Source organism: Wyeomyia smithii, chromosome 2, assembly GCF_029784165.1.
Source record: "Wyeomyia smithii strain HCP4-BCI-WySm-NY-G18 chromosome 2, ASM2978416v1, whole genome shotgun sequence".
Classification (NCBI taxonomy): Eukaryota; Metazoa; Arthropoda; class Insecta; order Diptera; family Culicidae; genus Wyeomyia; species Wyeomyia smithii.
Window position 1 is genome coordinate 123,220,463 of NC_073695.1, and position 13,298 is coordinate 123,233,760.

Here is a 13,298-nt window from a genome sequence, read left to right on the forward strand (position 1 = left end):
ATACACAGTGTGGGTATATATATACACTCTCGGAAGACCCAACTTCGTTTCGGAATATAGTGTATTTATAACTCTTTGGCTTTGACAATCGTAGCAATATTTATGATTTTGGAAGTGCTCGGAGAAAAACGTGCAATCGCTTTGGTATGCTGTGTTGAGAGCAGTCTATCATTAACGAACGAACGAAAATAAAAGCAATAGAAATCCGGTTGACTTGATGACATCTGTGTCTCGAAATGGAATTACAGTCGTAAGTATTAGGGTGGCAGACATAAGATCAAAAGTTTTCAGCACCATAAACCAGAAAAAAGTAGTTGAAGGTTTGTAGCTACGAGCTTGTTAATTTGTCTTACACAATTAGTTATTTCTTGGTTTTATGTCAGATAATACGCGTGGTTTGCCTCTACATGAATAATGATTATCATAACAGTTCAGGAAGAACAACATTATTTTGGCGATACTAGAAACTAAGGATATTTATAGTAAAAAAAAACATGGAAACCTAAAATCCACTTTCGACTAGCTGATAATTTCCATACAAAACCGTTTAATCCTCTTGTAAGCAACGACACGACTAATATCAAACAATCTATAACTTACTAGTATAATTCTGTGAGGGATTGTTTAGCTTATGAAATTTATGTATGTTTGTCTATATGATTTCGATTATCTTATAAAGTTTACAAACTAGCACATAGCACAGCTCTCAGCTAATTTAATTATATACATGAAGTTGCCTCATAAATATGCCGCAACAGAATATCTACACAAACAATTGGTAGTGCTTGGGCTTGCATTCGTGCGGCACTAGTTCGTTGCATACTAATTTTATTTATCAAAACACATAGATCGCTAAATAACTCAGAGCTCCACAATTTACTTTAGTCATACTGTAGCATAAACTCATACGGTGTACAAGCAAACAACCGTAAGGTGTGCCAACTGTGTTATCATCACAAATTTTATGCTTCGCAGGAATAATTTATTGCCGGCACAGTGCAATCTATACGGCGACGGAGCCCGTTTGGTGTTACAGACCAAGGGATTATTTCACCTTGCCTACCAACAGAGTACAAGCAAACGTAGACCAAATTCATATGGGGGTTAATGGTATTGCCCTAGCAAGGATATCTTACTAATACAGCCGGTGACTTTGGATACGCAGATGACATTAATCGTGTAAATGTAGTATGTATTCATTCATGAGAATCTTAAAGAGTCCGACAACTTGGTAAAATTCTCATATAAAATAATTTGTTAAAGAATTTTATTTTAATACCATTAAATAGAGTAATGATGTAAGTTATAAATCATTGTCTTGTGCCATCCAATTTTAACCATAATTGGTAATAAAAAAAAATTGGCTTGGTTACTGGAATACAATTCATAATGCAACGCTGATCCACGTATATCAAATATACCTCTATCGAACAAATATGATCAAATTCATCCAATAATTTGAAAATGTCAATCTTGGTTACAATTCAAACGAATATTTGCACAGAAGAAATAAAAACGATTTGAACAAAAGTGAATGATATTACTCGTATTAATTGAATGGAAATCAATGAATTTATTTTTTCTCTCTACTAAATATGTCAGAATGAACATGATATTTCTTATAATATTGGTCGATAAAAGGGAAAAAAGCTTCGCCGTAGAGCTGAAAATGGAAGAATATGAAAGATTATTACTTTTTAGCTGTTCCTGCGAATTTTGGTTCCCGTAGTTTGGTTTGTAGTGTGACACTTCCAACACCAAAATTCACAGCAACTGTTAAAAAACTATAATCTTTCGTTTTTTTAAAGTTTGAGCTTTAGATCATTTTTCATTTGTGTCAATGAATTGTCAACACAGTTGTCCTTAGTGCCAGCCATGTCCAAAACACGCTCTGTACTGAGGGATATACTTGAAACACGAAACGGCGTGCTTAGCAATTGCCACTCAGTGTTGGTGTCAGGCAGACGGCACGAAGGGCGAAACTTGAACCATCGAAGCCAGTGTCAGTGTTATACGATCGGCACCGGTGCCTCAAGCTTCGGCAAACACCGGAAACGAGGGCCTCAGTTTCGTGAAAGCACCGTAGCCGAATGTTTGAACTTCGTAGAAACACCTCGGTCACTGCCATATAACTCTGCTAGGCCTACTGCGAAGGAAAACGTTCCCAAATATATTCACATTGTTGATATAATTCTTTACGTGAGACCAGTGTTTTCCGAAGCTAGATCCACCGGCTCCGGTGTTTGCCAAAGCTTAAGGCACCGGTGCTGATAATATAACACTGACACTAGCTTCGGTGTTTCAAGCTTCGCCCTTCGTGCCGTCTGTCTAACACTAACACTTAGTGGCAGAGATGCCAGAACTATTTCGTGAAAATCCGTAGATTCTACGGATTTTTATGGATTTCTACGGATTTCCCCTGTTTTCTTCTTCTTTTCTACGGATTTCCAAATATATTTGTAAATCCGTAGAAGTGAACAAATCCGTAGATCTGGCAATAGTGGTGTAAGTAAGACACGTCGTATCGTGTTGTTATGCAAAAACCGCACCCGTGCAGCACGGTTCAGTGTTTATACCATGGCTGCTTAGTGCTCAAACCAGCGGCATTTCGTCTTAATGTGCATTACATGCACTACGTGCACTACACGTATTGAATGGGGTTTCATGCCGGTTTCAAGAAAATAGCAAACCAAAATCAAAAATTGAAAGAAAATCCATCAACAGTAACAATGATTAAGAAGTAGAATCGGTTTGCCAGACCTGCAGATTCGGTGTACTCTCGTCAGTGAACTTGACGAGAGAATGAGTGCAAACACTGATAGCGTTGAAAATTATTGCTTCATTCGAAGCATTGAATATAGCTTCATGTCAGAAGAGGAAGGTGTAAACCTGAACGAGGGCAAGAAAATTACCCTGATGGGTGGTAGAAAAGAATGGTTTTCTTTCAATATTTTCAAGAAGAGAGTGCAGTACTTTTGTAAAAGCAATCTGGACGTCAAAAGAAATATTGATCCACATCTTGTTGACAACCTTCGAGTCTGTCAAAGAAAAGCTTTTGATTCCAAAATGCAAGTTCCCATCTATTGCCAGCGTGACCACATCTATACTCAGGTATGAAGCACCAGTATGTTCTAAGGAATGTTACAGGGGCAAAATGGAAAACACCTACAGGCTTACGTGCCTGAGGGTTGCGAGCGCGTATCGCACGGTGTCATACGAGGCGGTATGGTTCTGGCTGACATGGTGCCCATTAGCATCACAGTCAGGGAAGATGCAAACTGCTTCGTTGAACGTGACATAAGGGGTATACCAGGTGGCAGAGGAGTTGGTCCAACTGTCGGTAGGCCATGTTAGCTTCTGGCAGTATCTGCATAGATTTGGCCATGCAGACTCACCGTGGCGCCCCAAGTACTCAGATGAGGAGGAATCTACAGAGCACGTGTTCTTCGTATACCCTCGTTTCGCGCAAGCGAGGAGCGATATGATGGCGGTGAGCGGACCGGAAACCACCCCGGAAAATTTGGTCAGCGCGACTGCTTCTCGGATAGTTCAAGCACTACGATGCACCGTTCGACGGGTGACCAACGAAGTGCCGGAGTGAGCTAACTTCTTGTCTCCTGTTAGTTGGCCTAATTTAAAAAAAATTAATATTAGGGCTGGGTTTTAGTGGGTCGGGCCTAGCAAAGCCATCTCCAAAACCTGAGCTATCTTCTCAGGTGTCTGTTGGCAGATTTCCCACCGCCTTGAAAGAAAAAAAACCCTTTCTTTCTTCAGTTTCCCGCCAAGTATTGTATGCAGGATCCTACGCTCGAAGACTCTAAGTGCTTTTTTCGAAAACAAATATTTTTAAATAATATCAGATCCCGACGCTTCACGCATTTCTAAGCCATTTGGCATCAAAAAAATTTTGATATCCACAATTATCCACATATCCACAATCGGAAAAGTGAAACTTTTATCGCTCTGAGGCACGTGTTCCCGAAAATTTGAACACTGGCTTTTTGCGAAGACGAAACTTTCGAACTCTACTTCTGAGCGAAATTCGAAAAGTCGATTACCATTGCCATTGTCCCATACTGTGTATCCCAAAGCAATGCAAAGCCTTGGTTAAGACGTGAATGACCCTTGAGGTTAAAGTGTCTATAGTAAAAATAAATAAAAAACAAAAAAGGCCTTGGTGCTACATTCCGCTTTCGGAACTTGACCTTCTGTTTATTGTGCACAGACTTCGCGGCCAACTGTCAGTGTACTTCATCCTACTGACACTGGCAGTCTCTGCCGATCTAGGAGTCGACCATGTGACGACTGCCTTGTTATATTAGTATCGTACCTCGGGACCAACTGGAAAACTGCGCATCACAACTTGAATATTTGAACATACAACTTGATATTTGAACATAAGAGCTCTTACAATGAGCGTTTGCTTACTTCGAGCCGAAAACAGTGTCGTGGAAAGGCTTCAAGCGAATGAGGAATGAATGATATTTCGCAGCAACCAAGTTTTTTGTAGATCCATAACCGTTGATGAATCTTGTGTCCAACACTACTCACGCGAGACGAAATCTATAAAATCGACCGCATTTAGAGGACCGAATCTTTAGAAAACGTCTTACAATCGTCAACAAATGCTCGAGAAATAATCCTATTCAATTATAAACAACAGATGAAATGTTGACGTAATGGTTATGAATGATAATTTTTGACATACCAGTCACACTGTTACGGTGACCAATTTGAGAATCTGCTCTTCAAGATAATGTTAAGCTACATCAATCTACATGATTAATTGGTTTGCTGTCAACATTGTTCGTACTAAAATTGCAAAAAACGGATGGAGCCTCAGCACTGCAGATTATTATAGCCGGGGGTATCACCTTTTACGAATGCATTATTTTAGTGCGTATATTGAATATTATCTTCCCTCTCTAGCATACACACATGTTGCAAACAGCAGTCAAAACCATTGAGCTGTGAACCGTAAACTGCATTCAACGCATCAAGACCTAATGGACATCGACTAAAATGAATCAAGAGAGAAGCTTTCCATTCACCTGTGAATTGTTATTACTTCATATGTCCATGTGCGCAGAGGCGCGCAAAAATCAATCTATGGCTAAAAAGCACCGGTTCCCGCTATCGTGGTGTTTCGGATGACAGCACATTACATCAAAAACGCTCTATATAGGCAACGCTTCCAAGAGCCACATATCCCCCCCCCCCCCTTACCCTTCAGCCATCAGCAACATCGGCCAACGCAAGTGACGACCACATATTCCTACCTTCACCAATGACGCTGATGGCAGCAAGTGAGATCGCTACAAGTTCATGAAAGTATGTTATTAATCTTGTTTCATTGGTACACAAGCAAGAGCCGTAAAATTTGCTCTTGCACCGGGTGTCGTGACGGCGAAACGGTGAACTGCAGTTGTTTGTATATGTGTGTAAGTTGTAGAAAAACAGTGCAACATATAATTCATAGGGGTGATCAAATTTGAAAAAAAAAACTAATCCCAACATACGATAGTGTGCAAACCTCTTTATTGGACAGAATGATTCAAGTTACAGATAAAAGATAACTGAACACCTCGCGAAACTATCTAACCAGGTGAGCCAAACAGTTAGTGGAAGTGTTTCTATGAAAACAGATCGTGAAACTAATCAGGTAATTTATCAATGAGCAATGGCGAAATAATGAACAAATCATATCTACTTTTCCCCTCTCTCACTCTCTTGCAAAGCTATCAATGAACCCACCTTCGTTAACAGAGGCACTTTGAACCACCAAACGGCAATCGATAAACCAGTGACAGCAGCAAAGTTAACCGCCGGAAAGCAGAAAAATGAAAACGTTTTACAACACTCTTTGGAGGATGGTGAGGTTGCTAGAAATTAAAGCATCTGTCGTCCACTAATCCAATATCACGTGAGCAGGTGTTACACGCATGATGATAAATGAGGCTCAAAATACCTAGGAATAAATCGAGCTCTGCTATGGAACGCAAAGATAAGATGCCGTATGCCTATATATGAATGGGTTACATATATGTTTGAATGGTAAAAACGATGTCGAACAACGTGCGTTTGTTCAGTTGGGCGATGTGGACTTCAACTGGAGCGCACTGAATGATTAATTTAGAAATCTTAATGACGAAAGTTTAGCATCAAACAAAATTCTTGATTGAAGATGATAAAGATGAAGATGAACCAAATTCGATAAAGTTTAAGTATACTCCTAATACTTATACTTTAGACGTTGCAACAGAACAAAATTAGCTTTGCGAAATACTGCCATTCCGAAATAAAATAATGAATGAATAATTTATCATTCTTTCGACGAAATCATAGGAAGAATGCTTGAATGCGATATAATTCTCAATAAACTTTATATAAAACATGGAACTATTTCGTTATTAATTTTATCAATATAACGTGCTATTATTAAATTCATAGAGAACGCCACCGTTAACTTATTGTTACGGTTAATTTGCGAGTTGGCAATAAATAACTAACGAGTAAAATATCACACCCAAGGCGTTTGCAATGAAGAATGATTTGCTTCATCATCATATTTCACTGTGCATATAGAATCTTACCTAACACATATTTCACTTGGTATGTGACGACAGGCTCACGTTGTTTATTTAATTCGCCGTCAACATTTTTCACTCGCAAAGGTTAGGCTGTTTCCTTTCTGTCGTTTTGATAGCAGCGCCGATTGAGCATAGCATAAATTGCACTTATTCGTTCCTTCCTCCACAATTGATAATCTATGAATTTCTCGCATAGAGCTTGCTCTAAATGAACATTATTTTTGCTTCATTCATTCGCACTCACTAGCTCTTTGTAACTGGAAAATATGGGTGCTTCCTTTCTAATTGAATACACTCCCAATTTTCAATTTTTTTCTGCCACGCGAATTATAGAATCACTTTTATGCGAAGGAGTTTTAACAATTATGTATCCTGAACGAAGCACTTTTTCCCCCTGCGCGAACACCCGTGAAAATGAAAACAAAGACCGGAAGCGATAGCTACAAATTCTAGTGTGCAGCAGCGCCGTTCATCTTCTTTTCCACCGGAAGCGGACAGCAGGAACGGCATGAACAAATAATGCATCAAGCAATAGAACAATTTCGCACAATCATAAGCGAACAAGCAAAATTAAACTATTCCACCGAACACGACAGCACATGCAGACCAACCAAAAGTTCCAAAACGACTCATCATGAAGCCAGTCTCGGTCTGGATGATAGTCCGTTATGTGGACAACGACTCGTAACTTCGGAGCATAAAATGAGTTGAAGAGAGAAAGAACGCAAATGTGAGAAATTAATGCTCGCAACAAAATCAATGGGAACGCATTGGAAAAAGAACCTTGCTGATGGAGCTGTATAGCGGAATCACGATAATTGAAGATTCTCAGTTTTGTATTTTGAAAATCCTTGTTTTGTAGTATTGCGCGGCTAAACGTTTTTCAATTAATCACTGAAAATTAATTTCAATCAATAATTATATTTAATGATAATCTAGCAGTTAACCTTCCAGTTTATCTACAGAATCGGTGCTGGATCAATAAGCCAGATATCACGTGTTTGGATATCAACAATGAAATTTTTTATAGTCAGTAGGATCGTAATTGCTGAAATCTGAGTAGTGTGTATAAAATATCTGCAGTAACAAAATTGTTATTTTTTTTTATAAGAATATAACTACAGTATGAAAAACATCATTTGGTTTCATCTAACTCAAACGTAAGCAAGTATTAATGTGTATAGCCACAACATCGTGTAGGCTTCGTGTTGTGAGGCGAAACAATTTGCCTAAACATTTCATTTACAGGTCGGACTCTATTATCCGGAGTATCACAAAAAATTATCCAAATGTGCAATCAACGAACGTAGCATAAATATTATTCCTTATTACAAATTGTTTTTGTGAGAAAAGAGGATGAAGTGTTGAGAAGCAACAAAATTAAATATAACATTGACTGATTTCCCTTAACTCGAACATGTCGCAAAGATGCCGGAAGAAATAGAACTTATAATATGAAAATTAAAAACAGACAGCCTCAAATATACCCTGGATAATCAAGTCCAAAGTTCCAGATAAATCCCGGATAATCGAGTCGGACCTGTATTGCTATATTTTTGTTGAGATTACAGATATGAGACTCTTTGTTTTTGGTTTGTTGTAGAATTTGGAAACTGTATATACTGAGACAAATAAAGCCATATCATTCTAGTTATTGAGTAGAATTAGCAAGTTTAAAATTTCGAAGTCGAAAATTTATCGGTTGGTGTTTACTATGATTGATTGTTATGCTACTTAACCGTACGAATTCACTATCAACAAGGACTTTAATGTAACAAGTTTATGTGTTTGAATTTATATACCTCTCTGCTGTTAAGGACACAAACTTGATAATCAATATCGTACGGTATTTCAAAATTTCCTGCTGCAAATCATCTCAATACCAACTCATCACCTGTGCAAAATTTACTTCAACATAAATTATCTCCCTGACTGGCTGAGAAATATTTCGTAGCTTGTAACATGTATAAATTTTGCCGTCTTATGACAGATGGTAGCTACCGGCACTTTTCGTTGCTATTCAGTGTTCATCAGCAGAAAGCCACCACAGTCTCAAAAAAGTGCCACGTTATGTCTATCGACATCGTTCATAGCGGACACAACTCAGCTCAGCTGGTATTAGATTACGCCGTATAAGGAAAACGGGGAAACGATTTCAGTAATAGATCGTTTGCACACCCGCATTACTGGATTCTAAAACTGGTTGCCACAAAACCACTCCAGCAAAGCAGGAGGTTCTACTTGTTTATCCATATTTGTCATATTATTTCAATATTTAAGCGAAAAATTCTTCGCGGTTCCGCAATACAACAAGTTTATGCAAACATCATTGTATAAACATACTGATGATATATCCTCTGATCTTGTTCTACGGTGATAAATAGTGCTCCGTCTCAAAAGTAATTTTGAATTTTTTTTGTTATTGTATATTGTTATTTGAATTGATTGTTTTTTCCCTGCTAGTGCCAGGGGTGGGCACCATTCCGCTAATTCGCTAATTCGCTAATTAGCGACGCTAAAATTCAGTTAGCGATTTAGCGATTTCGCTAATTTTTGAGCTGGTTAGCAAAACTGTTAGCGTCGCTAAAATTTTGGCCTTCGAAACGCTAATCGCTAATTCGCTAAATTTGGTAGAGAAGCGACAATAGAAAAATTTAGAAAAACTGTGAATTGCTGATGGCGTACGTAAATTGCTTCGAAAGATGAACATACTTTACTGCGAAAGTTACTTTTGTCAGTTTTTTTACCCTAGAATGGAGTTCCAGTTATCGTAAAAGCCACAGGAGCATTTCAAAGATCAAGCACAAGGTCTAGATTAAATTTTCGCCACACCAAGAACTTTGGTAAATTGCAATGCGCTTGAAATTATGACAACTTTGGTTTTACTTTTTCGATTCAGATAATTGAATTTTTATGGAAACATTCCTAAGAGTATCTATTTTCAATGCAAGCTAAATAACTTTTGTTATTCTTGTAAGTAATTGTTTTCGTTTGTTTAACCAAAACAGATCAAAGTGGTCCAAATCTTACAAAACACGAGCAATAAATATAGCGATATGACTATTTACATATTAAAAAGTTAGCGATTAGCGATTAGCGAAAGTTTCGCTAATGTGGGTTTAGCGTTTAGCGTTTAGCGATTATCGAGCTAAATTTTCCGGTTAGCGACTTAGCGATTAGCGTCGCTAAGTTTTCGGTTAGCGGTGCCCACCACTGGCTAGTGCATTTTCACGCGCATAAAGCAACAGATGTTCTTTAGAGCCAGAACGATTTGTTGAATCGGTGTGATGCATCTGGCATGGAAGTAAATAATAATTTTGTTTTTCCGAAAAGATTATACTACGTCAAATAATATATTCTAGTAAAATAAAAAAATAAAAATTAAAATCATTCAAAAAGATAATTGAAAAAAAAAATTATTGAAATTTATTGAAATTAATAATCATAGAGAAATGAAAAATAAGATGAAAAAAATTCTGAAAAAGAGGAAAAGATATCATAACAATTTGATTATATATTTGTCATTATTAGGTACCCGAATAAAAAAAATTGGATTTTTATGACAGTACAAAGTTTTTTTCACGGAGGAAATCAGTTATTACCCCGAAAAATGACTTCAAATTATGATCACTCATCAACAATCATGGACCATTAGTACTACAATTAGTAGTACAATTTCAAGTATGATCGTTAAACTTTAATCAAAGTGTCAATTTCAAGTGATGTCATTTAGCATCACCCACCGCATATTCCATTTTTAATGACTAGTTTCATCGAATCTTTTTGCTGTCAATGAGTGAATTGGGTTATGTTAATCAAACATTTCAATGAAATTATCACAAATAACTTGCAAAAAAGGCGTGTTTCCATAAAAACTCACATTTTTCTAAACTTTATTTTAAAATATCTCAAAAACGGACGTATTTACAAACAAAGTCACCAAGAATTTGATGATTTTAAATTCCTTTTATAATAATATTGCATTTGGTTATTCTAAAAACTGTTGAAGTTCAAAAAATTCTTCAGAACTTAACTTTTAAGTAAAATTCATTCTCGCCTTTTTCTACCCTGAACTTTTTACCAAAAGTTTTAAAACGGAGGGCAGAGTGGCTTGAACTCTTAACCTGTGCCTTAACGTAGTTGCAAACCATCAATAGTTGTTTTTATATGTTTTTGATCACATACTTCAATTTAGAATTCGTTTCTTTCAATCGTGCAAGGAAAGCTTTATCAGTGCGGTATATAGAATTACTTGCAAGCACGCATAATTTAATTTGTTTCATTCATTTTAAACTCTGCTTTCCAATAAAATATTTTCTCTTCATTCAAACTACCTATTTTGCGAATTCCCAAAGTATCGATAACAGTTGAGTAATTGTACTGAGAATACGTTGCTAGCGACGTTTTTCTTATCAACAGTAAGTACAACTAACAGATGTCGTCAGTTTTGTTCGTCGATTGAGGAACCGTGAAAACGTTTTCTCGTGAAGCAAGGCGTCCACCCTCATAACGCACGTACACTCGCGCACCTACAGTCAAACAATGATTGACTACAGCTAAGAATGTAAACAGTCTATGCAAGTTATAGGGTGACGGAAGAACTACCGGTACCGGCGATTTGTGCACCATCGTTTCATCCTTTCGAAACTTATTTCAATACTAACGTCACCATCGCGCAAAATTAACACATGCCCCAACTTCGCCGGGATTATACTGTAGATTTTATTGGAAGTCTAGAACCACACCTTCAAATTGAAAAGCAAGTGCGATTGCGACTGTACGACTACTGGTAGGAAGTTCAGTGGCACAAATATTATGCTGCAATACAAACAAACCAAACTGCAGCGGAGTGTAGCTACAGTACTACATTGGTTATTCAAAACCGTGCCTAGGTTTGGCAGTATATTAGATTTTCTATTTTTTTTTTCTAAAATAATAGTATATGTTTAATACGACCAGTTTAATCGACCAGTGTAACGTACCAAACACAATTGGTGCAAATAATTGACGTGCTACTGTATGTTTTGATTATAGTGCTGAGGTGAATAACATGAAGCTCTTTTTTTTTTTCCTCAGACATGAAGCTCTTGAAATTAATGTAATACTCTAATAGACATAGGGGAGAACCGTAGAAGACGCACCAGTTGGGCAAGATGGCCCAGGCTATTAATTCCCCAAAATACTCACACATGTGGCTTTTTATGACGAAGTTCTTCGCTTTTCTCAAAAAAAAAACCCAGCTTCTCTACAGTTCTCATATAAAAAAGTGTGCCATAATGACTAATATACTCAAGAAACTGTGCAATTGTCTGTGGCTCTGTCCAACATGTATTTATTCATGAATTTTATTAGAGCTTTTATGATTAACTGACTAGTAAATAATACAAAAAACTATGGTTCCCCTAACTTTTACACTTTTGGAGTTTATAATACTATGAGTATTTCAAATTACTTCACTAACTTCCGTCAACTTTTACCTAAAAATAATCAAAATTAAAATTGGGGCAGAATGCACTATGAAGAGCTTGCAGGAGATTGCTTGACAACTTAGAGCATGTTCCATTATTTTTTATTTTACTTTCGAGACTTCAACCGCTTCTCACTTTGCGTGCTGATTTCTGCTAGTGGCATATTAGCCTACTGCTGAGGAGCATACTGACCTTTGTTGTGGCGCGTTTTGGTCACGGGCTTGTTTGGCGGCAATGGTAATTTTTACCAAAAAAGACATTGAAATCGAGTATTTTATAATAAACTTCGTCATAAACATACAATAAACAGATTCTCAGCAGAATTTTCGAATGAAAAATGCATTTTTTGTGAAAAAACATAGGTTAAAAAGAAGTGCGTAAAAAACGAGAAAGATCCGAAGTTCACACGTAAAATCATAAAACGTCAAAACGGCCTTGTCTCTACGCTATAAAACGCGTGAGTCCCAAAATTCACATAACCAACCATGTAAAGTTCGAAATTCGCGTAAAAAAGATGCATGAATAACAACTTCAGCGTAAAAGTTTCATTGATAATTTTCAGTCAGTTCGAAATGGTTTACAGTGCCATCTGGTTTTCAAAATAAAAATTCCATATAGCAAGATATAGTAGCTAGTAAAATATGAAACTTGCATGCAACAAAAATCAAAATGACGGTTGGAATATAGCTGCAAATATATGCTCAGCTGAATAAGATTCTATGGAAATTTGAATACGTTAAGGAATTTTTGGAAATATGTTTAATCTAATGGAAATCGTTGTGAAAGTTCCAAATTCTAAGAAAATCATAAAATGCCACTTGCAGTCAGACCATGATGCATTCATGCATTTAATAATCAGTATTGATGATTGCATGAGCACTCCGTACTAAAAATGTGCGTAAAGTAGGAAACAAATATTAAATAAACTACCAGTGGATAAAATTGTGTGTTAGATGATGTATTAGAGCAGAGTCTCCAAGATTTTTTTCTCGGCGGAGAACTTTTCCAAGCAAAATATTGCATTTGTATTTTTGAATAACCGAGAAAAAGTTTTTTTGAAAACACAAATTTCTTATTTACGTTGATGTGTGATATTTCAGAGTATGTATATTCATTTCATATTATTGTCTGCAGCAATCGTAACACCAAGAAATTTTAACTATTTCATTGGTATTCTTCTCAGTTTTTTAAATTAGGTAATTTGTTTGAAGGTAAACGCTTACAGAATGTACCTCCGAAG

General features: G+C 36.9%; 1 protein-coding gene and 1 long non-coding RNA gene across 3 annotated transcripts in view; one reads left to right on the plus strand and one right to left on the minus strand.

Moving 5' to 3' along the window:
• The window catches only part of LOC129725788 (uncharacterized), a 49,144-nt gene extending 37,900 nt beyond the window's left edge, over positions 1–11,244 (minus strand). The window contains exon 1 of one of the 2 annotated variants that reach the window (XM_055682007.1): positions 10,925–11,244. The gene's annotated coding sequence lies outside the window, so the exon portion shown is untranslated. Of the gene's footprint in view, positions 1–6,593; positions 7,233–10,924 lie in introns of those variants that run through there. The other variant, XM_055682006.1, reaches the window with a different exon arrangement.
• On the plus strand, positions 5,533–6,297 carry LOC129725790 (uncharacterized). The gene is made up of 3 exons (XR_008728176.1): positions 5,533–5,662; positions 5,739–5,873; positions 5,932–6,297. It is a non-coding gene; the product is annotated as an uncharacterized LOC129725790 (long non-coding RNA).
• Positions 11,245–13,298: the final 2,054 nt, after the last annotated feature.